Source organism: Pan paniscus, chromosome 7 (assembly GCF_029289425.2).
Source record: "Pan paniscus chromosome 7, NHGRI_mPanPan1-v2.0_pri, whole genome shotgun sequence".
NCBI classification, from domain to species: Eukaryota; Metazoa; Chordata; class Mammalia; order Primates; family Hominidae; genus Pan; species Pan paniscus.
In genome coordinates, this window is record NC_073256.2 from 118,036,597 (window position 1) to 118,055,719 (window position 19,123).

Sequence of the window (19,123 nt, forward strand, 5' to 3'; positions counted from 1 at the left end):
CCAGAAGTTCAAGACCAGACTGGGCAACACAGCAAGACGCCATCTTTAAAAAATAAAAAAAGTAGCCAGGCATGGTGGCATGTACCTGTAGTGTCAGCTACTTGGGAGGCTGAGGTGGGAGGATCTCTGGAGCCTGGGAGTTCAAGTGTGCAGTAGGCCACGATTGCACCACTGCACTCATGGAAAGAAGGAAAGAGAGAAAGAGGACAGGTGTGGTGGCTCATGCCTGTAATCCTAGCAGTTTGGGAGGCTGAGGGTGGCAGATCACATGAGGTCAGGAGATCGAGACCAGCCTGGCCAACATGGTGAAACCCCATCTTTACTAAAAATACAAATTAGCTGAGCTTGGTGGCACATGCCTTTAGTCCCAGCTTCTTGGGATGCATGAGTCCCAGCTTTTTGAGGCACAAGAATTGCTTGAACCCGGGAGGTGGAGGTTGCAGTGAGCAGAGATCGTGATGCTCAGAGAGTGCACTCCACTCCAGCCTGGGTGACACAACAAGACTCTGTCTCAAGAAAAAGGAAAAAGAAAGAAAGAGTGCTCACGTTGGCAGCATAGGTACTAAAATTGGAATGATACAGAGATTAGCATGGCTCCTGTGCAAGGATGACACAAATTCCAAAGCATTGCATAGAAAGAAAGAAAGAAAGAAAGAAAGAAAGAAAGAAAGAAAGAAGAAAAGAAAGAAAGGAAAAGAAAAGAAAAAAGAAAGAAAAAAAGAAAAGAGAATGAGAGAGAGAGAGAAAGAAAAAGAGGGGGTTGAGGTAGGGGTTTTACATTTGTCCTTCAACTATGGGCTAACCATAGTGACTTCCCTGCTGTCCACATAAGGGTGATTGGTTGTTGTGCCCAGTGTTGGCTGCTGCTGCCAATAATTTCCCAGTATGCTGAGAGGACACACAGGCTGCTACCAAGTAAGACCAGAGGGGCAGAGACTCTTATAACCCACCCAATAGCTAGCATCTCTTTTTTTTCCTTAGAAACAGAACATTAAGGCCGGGAGCGGTGGCTCACACCTATAATCCCAGAACTTTGGGAAGCCGAGATGGGTGGATCACCTGAGATCAGGAGTTCGAGATCAGCCTGAACAACATGGTGAAACCCCATCTTTACTAAAAATACAAAATTATCAGGGTGTGGTGGTGAATGACTGGTAATCCCAGCTACTTGGGAGGCTTAGGCAGGAGAATTGCTTGAACCCAGGAGGTGGAAGTTGCAGTGAGCTGAGATCACGCCACTGCACTCCAGCCTGGGGAGACAAGAGCAAAACTCCAAGCTCCATCTCAAAAAAAAAAAAAAAAAAAAAAAAAAGAACATTAATTTTATTTAGCTGGGCAATGCCCCCCAACTAAAACACTAGATTTCCCTGTCTCCTTTGCATGCAGGCATGTGACTAAGCTCTAAACAATGAGACATTAGCAGAAGTGTTCTGAAAGACTTCTGGGATTAAAGGGACCTAACTCAACAGGAGGTGAATTCTTTTGCTCCCCTCCTCCTTCCCGATGGCCGAAATGAAACGTGATGGCTAACATGCAACATGACGGCTGACACTCAAATAGCTAGATTGGACAGTAGAGTCTACTCTGTAGGTGAGCAGTGCTTCCAAAGCTTTAAAGTGCATGTGAATCCCCTAGGGATCTTGTTAACACTGCAGACTGATTCAGTAGGTGTTGGATATGTTTCCTATATTCCCTAGTTCTGTTCATAAAGGCAGCCTACGTTGAGTGACTGCCCTAACGTATAGGAGCACATCTGGCACCCAGATCTTGGCTTCTAAATGCCACATTGCACTAAAAGAAACCAGGGCTTCTTGGAAAAATGGCTAATTGCAAAGCAGGAGCAGGGAAGATAAAAGAAAAGACTGGTACATCTTGTGCCATAAAGCCAGGAAGTAGGCCGGGCGCAGTGGCTCATGCCTGTAATCCCAACACTTTGGGAGGCTGAAGTGGGCAGATCGCAAGGTCAGGAGTTTGAGACCAGCATAGCCAACAAGGTGAAACCCCGTCTCTACTAAAGCTACAAAAATTAGCCGGGCGTGGTGGCAGGCACCTGTAATCCCAGCTGTTCAGGAGGCTGAGGCAAGAGAATTGCTTGAACCCGGGTGGCAGAGGTTGCAGTGAGCTGAGATTGTGCATCAGCCTGGGCAACAGAGTGAGACTCCATCTCAAAAAAAAAGCCAGGAAGTACTAAAAAAATAATGGGGATGGGCCAGGCGCGGTGGCTCTGGCCTGTAATCCCAGCACTTTGGGAGGGCAAGGCAGGCAGATCATGAGGTCAGGAGTTTGAGACCAGCCTGGCCAATATGGTGAAACCCTGTCTCTACTAAAAATATTAAAAATTAGCTGGGTGTGGTGGCGCACACCTGTAGTCCCAGCTACTTGGGAGGCCAAGGCAGGAGAATCACTTGAACCTGGGAGGCAGAGGTTTCAGTGAGCCGAGATCACACCACTGCACTCCAGCCTGGGTGACAGAGTGAGACTCTGTCTCAAAAAATAAATAAATAAATTAATTAATTAATTAAAATAAAAAACAATAGGGACATGTCAAAAGGTCAAAGAAGCCAACTTGAAGGAGCTGTCACGAGTCACATCAGGGACAATCTGAGCACTAAAATTAATAGTGACAGTCGTCGTTTCCTGCTGGGGAGCAAAAGAAAGCAGAAAAAAAAAATTTAAATAATGATAGTAACAGATTATAACTCATTGACTAAAATGGGAAACCATAAACTCATACAGATATAAATAAATCAGTGAACAAATGGAATGTTTGATGGGCAAGCAAACATTTACATAGTTTCAAAATACCTCCCTACAACATAGTAATTATAAAGAGAAAAATAGCAACTTTACAGTGGCAGATAGCAACTTAATCAAATGCTCAAAACAAACGCCATTGGTAATGAGATAAAACAGAATCACAGGCCACCAGACAGGATGTAATGAGAAGAATGCAATGTCAATTCTGTGATAGTTCCACCAAAATGTATCATTTCAATCTAATAATAAAGAGGTATCGGACAAACCCAGATTGAAAGATATTCTATTGAATAACTGGTCTATAATGTTCAAAAGTGTCAAGGTCATGAAAATCAAGGATAGACTGAAGAACTGCTCCAAAGTGAATGAGCAATTCTTATGTTTTAGGCATGACAATGAAATGTAACTCCCGATTTTGAACTAGATCCTTTTGCTATGGAGGACATTATTGAAGCAATCAAGGAACTTGAGTGGGGCGTGAGGATTCGACGGTGCTGATCGTTTTCATGGCGGTGTCATGGTTATGGAGGAGAATGTCCTTGTTTCTAGGAAATAAATATGTGTTTGGGTACGATGCATTAGGTTAGCAACTCTCAAATGGTTTAGAAAATAATTTTTTGTACTGCGTTTCCACTTTTTCTGTAGCCTTTGTCATTGTTTCAAATTTAAAAATTAAATTCCATTTATAAAAAAAAAAGCTTAGCACAAAAGCAAGACATTCTGATTTTGCTACTCTGCTGTAGGGGATTTGGAGGCTTGGATGTGGATATGATTGTTTTGATTTGCTTAAAAATGTAAAACCATTCTTTAGCTGCAATGGACTTAAGTTTCACTTCAGACCTAACTCCCCATCTCACCCTCCACCCCCCTCAATTATGAAGGACTTTTACTTTCTGCTGAATTCTGAGTTAGTTTTTAAGAGGAGCTATTATTTTTAAAATAAGAGCAAGAACAAAACAATGAAGACACCTTTAAAAAATATGCTGTAACTGGGTTAGCCTCTAAGGTGGTGCTGCTTGGTGCCTCCTCATACCTCACCTCCAAACAATTAAAAATATTATTTTAAATGGTTAAAATTTAAAATACTAATAAACATATATTATAGTATAATTAAGTATAATATATAATTAAGTATAATCTATAAATATAGTATAATTAAGTATAATAAAATATACTTGAAATATTAAGTATAACACGACCAGGGGCAGTGGCTCATGCCTGTAATCCCAGCATTTTGGGAGGCCGGGGTGGGTGGATCACTGGAGGCCAGGAGTTCGAGACCAGCCTGACCAATATAGTGAAACCCCCTCTCTACTAAAAATACAAAACTTAGCTAGGCGCGGTAGCCTGTGCCTGTAATCCCAGCTACAGAGGAGGCTGAAGCAAGAGAATCGCTTGAACCTGGGAGGTGGAGGTTGCAGTGAGCCAAGATCGTGCCATTGCACTCCAGTCTAGGCAACAGAGTGAGACTTCATCTCAAAAAAAAAAAAAAAAATACACTGGACTTTACCCAGATTAAAACCTTATGCTCATCAAAAGATGCCATGAAGAGAATGAATTGACAAGTTGTCTATTAGACATATAGAATGGGAGACTATATTCAAGATAGATGTATATGACAAAGGACTTGTATCCAGAACATATAAAGAAATTCTACATCTCAGCAATGAGGAGACAAAAACCCAATTAAAAATAACTGGGCAAAAGTCTTGAACAGACACTTCATAAGAGATATGAATGGCCAATATGCAAGAAAAAAAGTGCCCAGAATCCCTAGTCATCAGTAACAGGAACCTTTAAATTAAAAGAGGCTTAAGAGATATGTTGACCAACACAAATAACTAGACTTATTTAAATCCTAATTCAGACAAATAACATGTAAAAAAATTATAAAACAACTGGAGATGTATGAACACCCACTGGATATTTTATATTAAGGTATTCTTGGCCGGGCGCAGTGGCTCACGCCTGTAATCCCAGCAGTTTGGAAGGCTGAGGCGGGCGGATCACTTGAGGTCAGGAGTTTGAGACCATCATGGCCAACATGGTGAAACCGTCTCTACTAAAAATACAAAAACTAGCTGGCCGTGGCGGCACACGCCTGTAGTCTCAGCTAATCGGGAGGCGGAGGCAGGAGAATCGCTTGAACTCAGGAGGTGGAGGTTGCAGTGAGCTGAGATCCTGCCACTGCACTCCAGCCTGGGCAACAGAGTGAGACTCTGTCTCAAGAAAGAAAAAAAGAGAGAGAGAGAGAGAAAGGAATTCTTACTCATTTATTTTAACTGGGATAATGGTATTGTGGCAATAATTTTAAAAGTCTTTATCTTTTATACACACTTTGAAATAGTTACAGATAAAATGACATGAGGTTTGAAATTTGCTTCAGAATAATCTAGGGACATGTGAATTGGGGGAATGTAAATGAAAGAAAATGAACCAAATGTTGAGAGTTGTTGAAAGCGGGTGATAGGAACATTGGCTTTATTACATTACTTTCTATACTTTTGTACACATTTGCAAGTTTCCAAAATAAAAACAGAAAAGGGCAAAACAACAAAAAAAAATTGAGAGGAGAAGGGAGAGAGGAAAGAGAAGGGAAAGTAGAATAAGATCATTGAGTGTTAGATTGTTAGATAGTTGATACTATTAAAAAATTGACAGACCAGATAATAAAAGGTTTAGTTAAAAAAAAAAAAAATGGCCAGGCACGGTGGCTCATGCCTATAATCCCAGCACTTTCGGAGGATAAGGCAGGGGTATCACGAGGTCAGGAGTTCAAGACCAGCCTGACCAACATGGTGAAACCCCATCTCTACTAAAATACAAAAATTAGCCGGGTGTGGTGGCACATGCCTGTAATCCCAGCTACTCGGGAGGCTGAGGCAGGAGAATTGCTTGAACCCGGGACGCAGAGGTTGCAGTGAGCGGAGATTGTGCCATTGCACTCTAGTCTGGGTGACAGAGCAAGACTCCGTCTCGGAAAAAAACAAACAAACAAAAACCAGGTGGGCTTGGTAGTTCACGCTTGTAATCCCGGCACTTTGGGAGATTGAGGCAGGAGAGTCGCCTGAGCCCCAGAGTTCAAGACCAGTCTGGGCAACATAGTGAGACCTCATCTCTTCAAAAAATAAAAAATACATTAGTCAAGCATGGTGATGAGTGGTTGTCTCAGCTACTTGGAAGGCTGAAGTGGGAGGATCACTTGAGCCTGGGAATTTGAGACTGAAGTGAGTAGTAATCACACCACTGCACTCCAGCCCAGACAACAAAGTGAGACCCCATCTCAAAAAAAAAAAAAAAAAAAAGTAACATAATTAGAACAAGAATGCAATCTTTTCTAAATACCAAAAGATGTACTACATAAAGAAAAACATAACATTACATATCTAGCAATAAAGTATTAAATGTGTCAAAGGACATGTTTAATACTAAAAGACACAATAATGGCTATGCATACATGAACATACATACACATATATTTTACTTTATTCAAAATATATACATCAGTACATATATTTATATGTACGTATCTCCTATATAAATTACACGTGTGTGTGTAGGTATATGGAGATATATATCTCCATCCTAAAGATGGCATCTTACGTAACAGTGAAATACTAGAGACTTTTCGACTAAGGTCAGAAACAAGACAAAGATTCCTACTGTCTCCACTCCTTTTTTTTTTTTTTTTTTTTGAGATGGAGTCTGGCTCTGTTGCCCAGGCTGAGTGCAGTGGCGGGATCTCGGTTTACTGCAACCTCCACCTCCTGGGTTCAAGCAATCCTCCCACCTCAGCCTCCCAAGTAGCTGAGATTACAGATGCCTGCCACCACCCCCAGCTAATTTTTGTATTTTTAGTAGAGACGGGGTTTCACCATGTTGGTCAGGCTGGTCTCAAACTCCTGACCTCAGGTGATCTGCTGGTCTAGGCCTCCCAAAGTGCTGCGATTACAGGTGTGAGCCACCACACCCGGCCCACTAGTATTTACACAACAGGTATTTGACCAATACAATTAGACAAAGCAAAGGCATAAAAATTAGAAGAAAAGAAAAAGTGAAACTATCTCTATTTGTACATGACATGATAGCACACCTCAGACCCTGGGAAAAAATGATAAAATAAACTCAATTTTAAAAAAATCAATGTAGCAGTATACAAAAATTAACACACAAAAATCAACACAAGTAATTTTTTTTTCATATACGCAAGTAATAACCAGTTGGGATATATAATGGTGGAAGGAAAAACCCCATTTACAAAAGTAACAAATAGCTAAAATAGGAATGAAACTTAACAAGAAATGTTCAAAACCTATATGAATGAAACTATGAAACACTCTTGAAATACCTGAAAGTGAACTTGAGCAACAAGAAAGACTTCTGTTCTTGCCTAGGATATCTCAGCTTCATTAAGATTTCAATTCTAGACTGGGTGCAGTGGCTTATGCCTGTAATCCCAGCACTTTGAGAGGGAGGACAAGGTGGGCGGATCACTTGCGATCAGGAGTTCAAGACCAGCCTGGCTAACATGGTGAAACTCTGTCTCTACTAAAAATACAAAACTTAGTTTGGTATGGTGGCCCACACACCTGTAGTCCCAGCTACTTGGGAGGCTGAGGCACGAGAATCGCTTGAACCTGGGAGGCGGAGGGCTGCAGTGAGCTGAGATCACACCACTGCACTCCAGCCTGGGCAACAGAATAAGGCTCTGTCTCAAAAAGAAAAAAAAAATTTCAATTCTAAGTCAATATATAAATTTAATGTGATCCGAATATAATTCTCAAAAAGTTTTTTTTCTGGAGATAGGCAATTGAAATGATCATATAGAAAAATAAATACGAGAAGATAGCTAGGAAAACTAAGAAGGAAGGGCTCTGAGGAGATACCAGTCCTGTACGACATTAAACCACATTACAAAGCTGGTATGATAAAGAATATGGTTGTGGAGCATGAATAGACAGACTAATGGAACAGAGTAGGAAGCCCAGAAATAGACACAACTACAAATAGAAATTTAGTGTATGATAAAGGTGGTACCACAAGTTACCAGGGAAAAGCTGGGTTTTTAAATAAATGATATTAAAACAACTGAACATGCCAAATCTGTCCAGCTTAGGGAGAAAAAAAGAAAGAAAAACAAACAAAAAACTGGACAGCCATTTGGGAAAAGATAAAATTAGATCCATTCTTCACACGATCTTTTCACACAAGCATAAACTCCAAATAGATCAAAGATCTAAATGTAAAAAACGAAACTAAAAATAGTGGAAGAAAACGTGGGCAAATTTCTCCATAAAATGGGTGTAGGAAAAGTCTTTCTCTCATTATGACTCAAAATCTAAATGAAATAAAAGATTGATAAATTTGACTACATAAAAAAAACTTTTGCATGACAAAAAAAATCACTGTAAATAAAGTTAAAAGACAAAATACAAATTGGGAGAAAGTTTTCCCGACATACATCACAGACAAATGGTTACTATCCCTAATACAGCACATAAAACTGTCTTTAAAATTTAGGAGGACAAAAAGTCCAAAAACCCAATAGAAAAATGGCCAAAAGGCATGAACAGACAATTCAGAAAGATATAAAAGTGGTCTACATATATATGTGTGGGTCACACCTGTGGTCTCAGCTACTTGGGAGGCTGAGGTGGGAGGATGGCTTGAACCCAAGATGTTAATGTTAAGGCTGCAGTGAGCCGTGTTCGCCCCACTGCACTCCAGCCTGCCTGACAAAGAGGGACCCTGTCTCAAAAAAAGAAAAAGAAAAAAAAAGCATATATATATATATATAAAGAGATATATATATATAAAGAGATATATATATAAAGATATATAGATATATATAAAGATACATATATAAAGAAATATATATATATAGATATATATATATATACACACACACACATACATAAATGTTTAACTTCACTTAGAGAAATGCAGATTAAAATTACACTGGGCCAGGCACAGTGGCTCACACTTGTAATCCTAGCACTTGGGAGGCTGAGGTAGATGGATTGTTTAAGCCCAGGAGTTTGAGACCAGTGTGGACAACATGGCGAGACTCCCATCTCAACAAAAAATAAAAAAAATTAGCCAGGCGTGGTGGCATACACCTGTGGTCCCAGCTACTCCAGAGGCTGAGGTGGGAGGATGGCTTGAGCCCAGGAGGTCAGGCTGCAGTGAGCTGTAATCACACTACTGCACTCCAGCCTGAGTGAGACACTGTCTCAAATAAATAAGTAAAAATAAATAAATAAATAATAAAATTAGGCCGGGCACAGTGGCTCATACCTGGAATCCCAGCGCTTTGGGAGGCTGAGGCAGGAGGATCCCTTGAGCCCAGTAGTTTGAGACCACCCTCAGCAACATGGGGAAACCCTGTCTCTACAAAAAAATAAAATAAAAATTAGCCAGGCATGGTGGCACACACCTGTGGTGTCAGCTACTTGGGAGGCTGAGGTGGGAGAATTGCTTGAGCCCAGGAGACGGAGGCTGCAGTGAGCCTAGATTGCACCATTGCACTCCAGCCTGAGTGACAGAGTGGGACTCCATCTCAAAAAAAAAAAAAAAAAAAAAGAAAAAGAAAAAATTGGAGGTTGAATTGAGACTTACCAGCGTGAACTTTTATAACTCTTATATTTCCTAACTCTGAAAAGGCTTAGAAGCAATGTCAAATCAGTTGCAATGAGCACACCTAAAGACTTATCTTGGTTTTTACTCCTTAGAGGAATGTCTGGTCCCAGGGCTGGGGTAAGGAAAGTTCAAAATAAACCTCGAACATCTTGTTAAGCCAAGAAGTGAGAAAGTGTTCAAAACATGATGGGAGATTGTTAAATGCACACAGGACCCAATTTGAATGGGTTCCCCCTGGCCAAGTGTGAGAAAATGTGAGCACCAAGCTAAGAATATAATGGATTATAACCCTGGTTATAAAACAGGAATTCTTTAGGTCATACTGATAATCAATCAATCAATAAGTGTGGGAGGTGCCCTTCCTTATACCAACTTATACATGTAAAGGAGTTGTGAAACTGGAAAATTACCATTCTCAACCATCCTCGTAAATGTTGGTCCAAGCAAGAATAATTAATGAATGCTAAATCTAGGGGGAAAGTTTGGTGAGGAACAGAATATTTATATAGTTTCAAAGTGTCTCTCCACAGACTGCTAATTAGTTGCAAAAGGTAAAACAGTAACTCTTCAGTAGAGAAAACAGACAACATCTTGATCAAAATGATCACCAATGAGGAACAGAGGAACAAAGTGTGCCTCTGGATGTGATACACTGGAAAAAATACATTATTTGGGTTGGGAATAAGTTAGCTGAAATCTAATCTTAAGGAAATGTATAACAAACTCAAATTGAAGAACATTTGTAAAATAAGGAGCGATATAATGAAAGCTAATAAAAGGCTGAGGAACAGTTGCAGACTAAAGAAAACAAAACAAAACAAAACAACAAAATGCAAAACATGATCCTGGACTGGAGGGAAAAAAATTTCATGAACATTATCACAGCAATTGAAAAAGTTGAGGTACAAGACTTATGATTTTCTCAATGTTAAATTCCTGAATGTAATAACTGATTTATAGCTATATAAGAGAATACCTTTGTTCTCAGGAAATACACAAATAAGATGATGGGGCCAGGTGCAGTGGCTCATGCCTGTAATCTCAACACTTTGGGAGGCTGAGGTGGGAGAATTGCTTGAGCCCAGGAGTTCAAGACCAGCCTGGACAATGTAGCAAGACCTCCATCTCTAAATATATATCTATTTATATATATATAAAAATTTTAAAGATAATAAGAGGTAAAGGGAAATGATATATGCAACCTATTCTAAAATGGTTCAGAAAATATATATATATATATATATATGAAGGGAACAAAAAAAGTATATGTGGCAAAATGTTAAACATTGGTAAATTTGGGTAAAGGATATATAAAAATTCTGAATATTATTCTTGCAATTTTAAGTTTGAATTATTTCAATGAAAAGTAAAAAACAAAAGTATGCCAAGTCTTAAGTAATCAGTTTCTAATTTCAGAAATGCATACCCTGAAGAAAAATGGTATCTCATGTTTGAACCATTCATTCAAGTATTTACTGAATTCATTCAACAAGTATTTACTGAATGTGCCAAGCAGTAAAGCGAGACAGAATACCCCAGTCATGCCCCTACTCTTAAGTGCTCTTACAGAGATAGGCCTGGCTCTATGTGTTTTTTCCAATTTTGCTGGAGTCACCTCATCTAGGATCCAAATATCAGGTGTGGGTATCAATGCAAATCCCTGAATCATTGTCATTGTTTTTATCATTGTAGTTGTCATTATTGTTGTAGTGTTTTTCTTCTTTAAATAGCAAAACCCCTTCCTAACACTTGAGAAAAGGTGAATTAAGAGAAATGAAGTTATATGTAGCTTTGTTTAAAGTCACGAAGTAGTAGTAATAGCATCCATTTCAAGACATTTCATTTTATGAGGACAGTAATTGTTCACATTTTCAGACTTGCTCTGATTTTGCAGAGCTTTTGAAGACATTTTCCCCTTGTTTGGGAATCAATATGAAAACATTGATTGTCCTGCAATTATCAATGTTACATTGTCTCTGGAGTTTTTGGCCTTGTTTCAATGCAATAAATCAAGTTGTAGATTGCTGGTGGCCTTAGCAGAGCAATTATCACTGCAGCACATAATATCCAGCTTGCTGCCTTATTGTGATTCAGAGACCTAGTCACAAGCCTGCTTTTTGTCTAACAGCCAACAACTAAAAACCCAAGTTTCCATCAACAGAAGGAATAAATTGTGGTATATTCATACATGGAGTACTATGCGGCCACATAGGAGCTAACTACTGCTACATATAATACGGAATAATCTCAGACATGATGTTGAACAAAAGCAGACAAGCACAAGTCAATATGTGTGCATTTATTTATATGAAATTCAAAACAGCTACTACAAATATAGGACACAGGAAGAATGTCTACCTTTGGGGAAGGGGGCAAATATTAACTGAGTAGGGGCCCAAGGGAGCCCTCTGAGGTACTGGAAATGTTCTATATTTTTATATGAGTGGTTACAGGGTATAATCATTGGTCAGGGCCAGGCTCATGCCTGTAATCCTAGCACTTTGGGAGGCCGAGGCGGGTGGATCACCTGAGGTCAGGAGTTTTGAGACCAGCCTGACCAACATGGCAAAACCCGGTCTCTACTAAAAATACAAAAAATTAGCTGGGTGTGGTGGCGGGCGCCTGTAATCCCAGCTACTGAGGAGGCTGAGGCAGGAGAATCGCTTGAACCCGGGAGGTGGAGGTTGTAGTGAGCTGAGATCCCGTCACTGTACACCAGCCTGGCGACGAGAGCGAAACTCCGTCACACACACAAAAAATTAATTAAAAATAAATAAAAAATAAACATTGGTCAAAAATCATAAAGCTGTATCAACTATATATAAATAATTCAATTAAAATATCATGCATAAAATCTGGGTGTGATAAAAACAAAGAATACTTTTTTTTAAACCCAAAGCAAGGCAAGGGGTGATGTTACCAAACTGCCATGTATCAAAGATGTGATTAGAAGGAAATCCTTCAAGGGGAGCTTATTTATGGTATGCTAGATGTCTTCTGGCTCCATTCACACATGATAAATAACACCACCTCTCCAAGTCCACTGGTTTGTTTCTTCAAGGAAAGAGTTGGAACAGGATCAATGTTTACACTCACATGACACAAAACATCTATGTCATCTCCATCTGAGATCAGATGAAAGCTAAGTTTAAATGACAGTAGTTGTTATTCATTAATGTAATTGGTAAAGAAAATATCAAACATTCTTGTCTGCATAAATAGCAAGACAAAAGCAAAATTAAACAAGTTAATAGCACAGACCCTGAAGTCAGAGAGCCAGGAGTTCTAGATGGGGCTTTGCTACTTAAGTGGCAGTGTGTGTTGCTTATCTGAAAGAAAACATTCCCAATTTGTTGGAAAGTTCTTCTTTAGCAGTAGTAATCGGTGTTTTATCCAACATATTTCTTACTAACTGTTGAGAAAAGGTTGAGACATCTTCCCAATTGGCACAGAAGTGCAATACAAGGCCAGAACATTAATTTCACGTTTTATTAAAAATTCATGGTAATTAAAAGGTTTTCGTTAAGTCTATTTATCAATTCTAAGAGAACCTAGAACAGGAATATGAACAAGCTCAGCAAAATGATCACAAGGCCACTAAAAGAATGTCTGATATTCCCCAGGCAGTCAAAGATGCTCAAAGGAAGAAAAGTATCCTGATTTAGAATTTTATACCCAGCACGGTTAAAGATCTCCTTTTTCTTCTGTTTTGTAACTTTTTTTTTTCTTCTCTTTCAAGACAACTCGTCACTAGGATTCCTTTTCTTCTAAACAATGACTTTCTCATTCTTTTTGGCTGTCTTAAAATGTGACAACAAAAAAGCATCTTTGCACATTAGGAAGCCGAGGCAGGCGGATCACTTGAGGTCAGGAGTTCGAGATTCGCCTGAGCAACATGGTGAAACCCCATCTCTATTAAAAACACAAAAATTAGCTAGGCATGGTGACATGCGCCTGTAGTCCCAGCTACTTGGGAGGCTGGGGCAGGAGACATGCTTCAACCCGGGAGGTGGAGGCTGCAGTGAGCTGAGATCGCACCACTGCACTCCAGCCTGGGTGACAGTGAGATTCCGTAAAAAAAAAATACAAATTTAAATTAAAAAAAAAGAAAAAGGAACTTTGTTTTTGCTTTATATTTCATGCTTTAATAAACATAAAAATTTGCTGTCTCCCCATCCCCCACCTCTCAGACTGAAGGTAGTCCAAGTACCTGAGATTGTATGGAGTTTTACTTTTTTATAGTTTATAGGCAGTTTATGCCAAGCCTAAAAGTGTGAACTCTAGTCTGTATGTAGGCTTGGATTCAAAGCCCAGTTCCACCTCCACTTACTATGTGACTTTGGACAAGTCGCGGTTCAGTTTGATGCTTCAGTTTCCTCATCTGTAAAATGGGAATATATTACTGAACCAATTTCATAGGGTGGTTTTAAGAATTAAATGATATAGTGCAAGTAAAGAGTTTACTTGTTAAGTAAACACATACATATACTCAATATTAGCAGTTACAAATGTTAATTCCGAGTTGGCTCTGGTAAATTTTTAAAAAATTGGTTGATTAAAAAACAGGCATATCGGCCGGGCACAGTGACTCACACCTGTAATCCTAGCGCTTTGGGAGGCCGAGGCAGGATGACTGCCTGACCTCAGGAGTTTGAGACTACCCTAGGCAACATGGTGAAACCGTCTCTACTAAAAATACAAAAATTAGCCGGGCGTGGTGGCAGGCGCCTGTAGTCCCAACCACTTGGGAGGTGAGGCAGGAAAATCATTTGAACCCAGGAGATGGAGGTTGTAGTGAGCGGATATCGCACCACTGCACTCTAACCTGGGCGACAGAGCAAGACTCCATCTCCAAAAAAATCACTACTCTATACTTCTAAGAATCTTCTAAGAATCCCTGCTTCTTTTTAGTGCACATGAGCTTGGTTCCTCAGGCAATTATTTTACAATCTTCATTGCTGGCCATAATTGCAGTGCCACCAAATTACCAGTGCATCACAAATGGATTTGTAAAGAATAGTCACCCATATTTATAAATGATTTGCTTATAAAAATATCTGTTAAAGCCGGGCGCAGTGCTCACGCCTGTAATCCCAGCACTTTGGGAGGCTGAGGCAGGTAGATCACCTGAGCTCCCGACCTCAAGACCAGCCTGACCAACATAGAGAAACCCCGTCTCTACTAAAAATACAATATTAGCTGCATGTGGTGGCACATGCCTGTAATCCCAGCTACTCAGAAGGCTGAGGCAGGAGAATCGCATGAACCCGGGAGGTGGTGGTTGCAGTGAGCCAAGATTGTGCCATTGCACTCCAGCCTGGGCAACAAGAGTAAAACTGCATCTCAAAAAAAAAATCTGTTAAAAATATTAAGTTAAAAATTTAAAGGGCTTGTTTAGCATATAATCTGGCATTTAATCCATTTTATATTATAACTTTTTATTCTTAATAGTAAAAATGTCTTCTACTGATTTAAATAGTTTGGGAAATATTAACATTTAGGGGCTGATAAAATACTTTTGAATGTCAGGCTGGCCATCTACCTGGCAATACGAAATAAGCATAATAAAAAATATTCCATGTACCACACATTTTTTTTTTACTTGGGGTGGAGTATAGAAACAAAAACCCATCACCAATCATAAATCCAGCTGTTCACGTATGCCTTATCAATGATCATGTATCTTGTGGGAACTTTCTGAAAAGGACAAATGTTCCAACATGTAGAGCTTTTTCTCTGCAGAAAAAACATCAGAGCTAATCAAAAGCCCATGTTGTTTCCTTTTCTGGGGATATTGTCAGCAACAAAGTAAATAAATTGCATGTTTTTCTACCTTTTTAGATAATACAATATTTTGCAAACCTGCCATGATTGTGAGGGTCAAATAAAAGAATACTATCTAAAATTTAAAAATTAGGTTATCCTGGCTGGGCGCGGTGGCTCATGCCTGTGATCACAGTACTTTGGGAGACCGAGGCGGGTGGATCACCTGAAGTCAGGAGTTCCAGACCAGCCTGGCCAACGCGGCGAAACCCCGTATCTACTAAAAATACAAAAATCAGCTGGGCGTGGTGGCACGTGCCTGCAGTCCCAGCTACTCGGGATGCTGAGTCAAGAGAATTGCTTAAATCTGGGAGGTGGAGGCTGCAGTGAGCCGAGATTGCACTACTGCACTCCAGCCTGGGTGACACAGCGAGACTCCATCTCAAAAAAAAATAAATAAATAAATAAATAAAAATTAGGTTACCCTGCAATTCTGCCATGTATCTCCCTAGCATGTGAAACTAGGTGGTAGAGAAGATACAGCAACAGGAGATGTATCAAAGTGATCTGAGTGTTACAGAAAGTGGTTAACTAAAAACCCTTAAATCTAACTTAGTAGAAGACAGGCTATATTTACTGAAGAGGGAGAGTCAATATGAGGCCTAAAAATAGGAGACAAGTAATTCATTGCCAGGCATGATGGCTGACACCTATAAGCCCAGCACTTTGGGAGGCCAAGGCAGGAGAATCGGGAGTTCGAGACCAGCCTGGGCAACAGATCAAGACCTCATTTCTAAAAAAGTAATAAATTAACCAGATGTGGGAGTGTAACTGTAGTCTCAGACTCAGGAGGCTAGGCGGGAGGATGGCTTGAGCCCAGGAGGTTGAGGCTGCAGTAAGCTGTGATCACACCACTGCACTCCACCCTGGGTGACAGAGCAAGACTCTGTCCCTATAAAAAAAAAAGAAAAAAAAAAAAATTCATCGGTGTAGGGCCAAGTGCAGTGGCTCACACCTGTAATCCCAGTACTTCAGGAGGCCAGGAGTTTGAGACCGGCCTGGGCAACATAGCAAGACCTCCATCTCTACAAACAAAAATATTAGCTGGATGAGGTGGTGAGTGCCTGTAGTCTCAGCTACTTGGGAGACTGAGGTGGGAGGGTCTCTTGAACCCAGGAATTGCAGGCTGCAGTGAGCTACAATTGTGTCACTGCACTCCAGCCTGGGCAACAGAGACCCTGTCTCTATAATACAAAAAATTAAAAAAATTCATTGGTGTAGCACTGGCATTGTCCAAAGGTACGTCTGCCCTGACTGGTTTATTCAAAGATGTCCCCATGACTGGTTAGGTCTCCTAGCAGAGATCCATGCAGATTATCATAGCTGGACAGTGTTAGGCAGTATATTGACCAGCTCCACCCATGGTGCTTCCAACTCGGACTTAGGATTTAACTTTGCTTCCATGACAACTTGTCTAGTGCACTCATTAAACGTTAAGTATCCAGATACTCTTCAAAGTCATATACTTGCTTTCGGCCAGGAATGGTGGCTCACGCCTGTAGTCCCAATACTTTGAGAGACTGCGGCAGGCAGATCACTTGGGGTCAGGAGTTCAAGACCAGCCTGGCCAACACGGCGAAACTGTCTCTACTAAAAATACAAAAATTTTAGCCGGATGTAGTGTTGTGTGCCTGTAATCCCAGCAACTCGGGAGACTGGGACACAATAATTGCTTGAACTCAGGAGGCGGAGGTTGCAATGAACTGAGATCGCGCCACTGTACTCCAGCCTTGGTAACAGAGCGAGACTGTCTCAAAAACAAAAAACAGACAATAAAAAAAAAAAAAAAAACAAAGCCATATACTTGCTTTAAATGAATAATCTGGGATCACGATTTTAAACCAAAATAATAAGCAATTTTCAAAGTACTCTCCATTAATATCTCTCACATAACCAAAGATAGCATACTATAAACAAGGCACATTACTTAAGCTTATTTCATCTATGCAAGTCTTAGCATACGTGTTGAAACGAAGAAAAGATTCCAGAAGTTTCCAATTAACCATTATACATCTAGTATCCATAGAAAAATGTCACCTGTTAGTTTGTGTCAAAACTGTCAAATGATGCAGTCATACACATGCTTTAAAAGATACACGGTAGCCCAAAAAATGTCAGTTGTCTTGTTCTGTTTTGCATCTCAAATTCTGCTATGAAACTAGGAGTTTCAAACAAACCACTGTGGATTATGAACTACGTTATTTACCATGTACTACAGTCAGTTCTTTTTACTCATAGCAGTTATGTTCTATGAAGTCACCATGGGCCGGGCGCCATGGCTCACGCCTGTAATCCCAACACTTCGGGAGGCCGAGATGGGCGGATCATCTGAGGTCAGGAGTTTGAGACCAGCCAGGCCAACATGGTGAAACTGTCTTTACTAAAAATACAAAAATTAGCCAGGCGTGGTGGTGTGCGCCTGTAATCCCAGCTACTTGGGAGACTGAGGCACGAAAATTGTTGAACACGGGAGGCAGAGGCTGCAGTGAGCCGAGATCGTGCCACTGCACTCCAGCCCGGGGAACAAGAGCAAGACTCTGTCTCAAAAAAAAAAAAAACAAAACAAAAAAAAAAACAAATCACCATGAACACTGAATTATTAAATACAGGTTGAGTATCCCTAATCCAAAAAGCTCCAAAACCCTAAACTTTTGAGTGCTGACATGACACAAGTTGAAAATTCCACACCTGACCTCATGTGATGGGTCAGTCAAAACTTTGTTTCATGCACAAATTTACTGAAAATACCGTATAAAATTACATTCAGGCTGTAACATGTATGAAATAAATTGTTTAGACTTCAGTCCCATCCCCCAAATCTCATTCTGTATATGTAAATATTCCAAAATCCCAAGCATTTCTGAAAAGGGATAATCAACCTGTACTGACAGGGTTAGGTTCCTGTAAGCCTGTGACATTTCCAGCAATTAATACATGACCTTGTTTTATGTGTTTGTTAAGATACCTTATTTAATATACATTAATACTGAATTCATGTAACTCATGTCACCCATGCCTGAAAAAAAGCCTCCCTAACATCCATTTTCTCCAAAAGGCTCATCTCTTCCTTCTTGTGCTAAGGAACACCAGGTAACACTTCTGCGCTATGCTTGGGGGCCATTTTAAACAGCAAAATCCACCCACAAAAGGCACAAAAATGTCAAGAACATAGCACTCAAGAGACCATGAAAGGGATACTCGTCTGGGAAGTGTGTTATCAGGTGACGCAAACTTTTTGTTGCTCTGCACACATCCATGAAAGCAGCATGCACACTGATTTGGGGGTTACAAATAAATTTTAGTGAGTAGGCAAATTTGTAAATACGGAATCTGCAAATGAGAATCAACTGTTTCCTTAATTCCTGCAAGAATCCAAATGCCTACTCCCCAAATCTGTTGGCTCTGGCCACTTAAAAGTTTGCTCTATCTGAAAAAGCAGACATTTCAGGAACAGATGAATATGACTTATCTTCGAATCTCACAACAAATACTGACTTCCAATCAATCAGCTACCTAACATATAAAGCTATGAACCCAACCTGGCACTAGATTTTGGTGTGTGAACTAGTGTGTGAACTTTATAGATTTGACTTCAAGTGTCAAAATAGCCGGCTCTTTTAAAACCTCAAAATTTGAACCATTTTGTATTACAATTTTGAAAAAATATGGTGTTTCTCTGCCTTAACACAATGAAGAAAATCTTTCAAAAAAAAAATTGTAATGAACCATCAGCCCCTGAGAGGGTATGTCTGTTGTGAGGCAAAATACAAAATGATCAGGATCCCCACTGGATGCACTGTTCTATGCTAAAGGGTAGGAGGGTGGAGTTTGTATTATCTTGAGTTTCAAAACAAGAAGCCAAAGTGAAAAGCATTCTAGGTAGAAGCATCACTAGGCTTCATCA

The 19,123-nt window shown here is 40.1% G+C and overlaps 1 non-coding gene across 1 annotated transcript; it reads left to right on the forward strand.

Annotated features, from left to right (window-relative positions):
- The first annotated feature begins 538 nt into the window (after positions 1 to 538).
- On the forward strand, positions 539 to 642 carry LOC112440732 (U6 spliceosomal RNA). The gene has a single exon (XR_003028750.2). It is a non-coding gene; the product is annotated as a U6 spliceosomal RNA (small nuclear RNA).
- Positions 643 to 19,123: the final 18,481 nt, after the last annotated feature.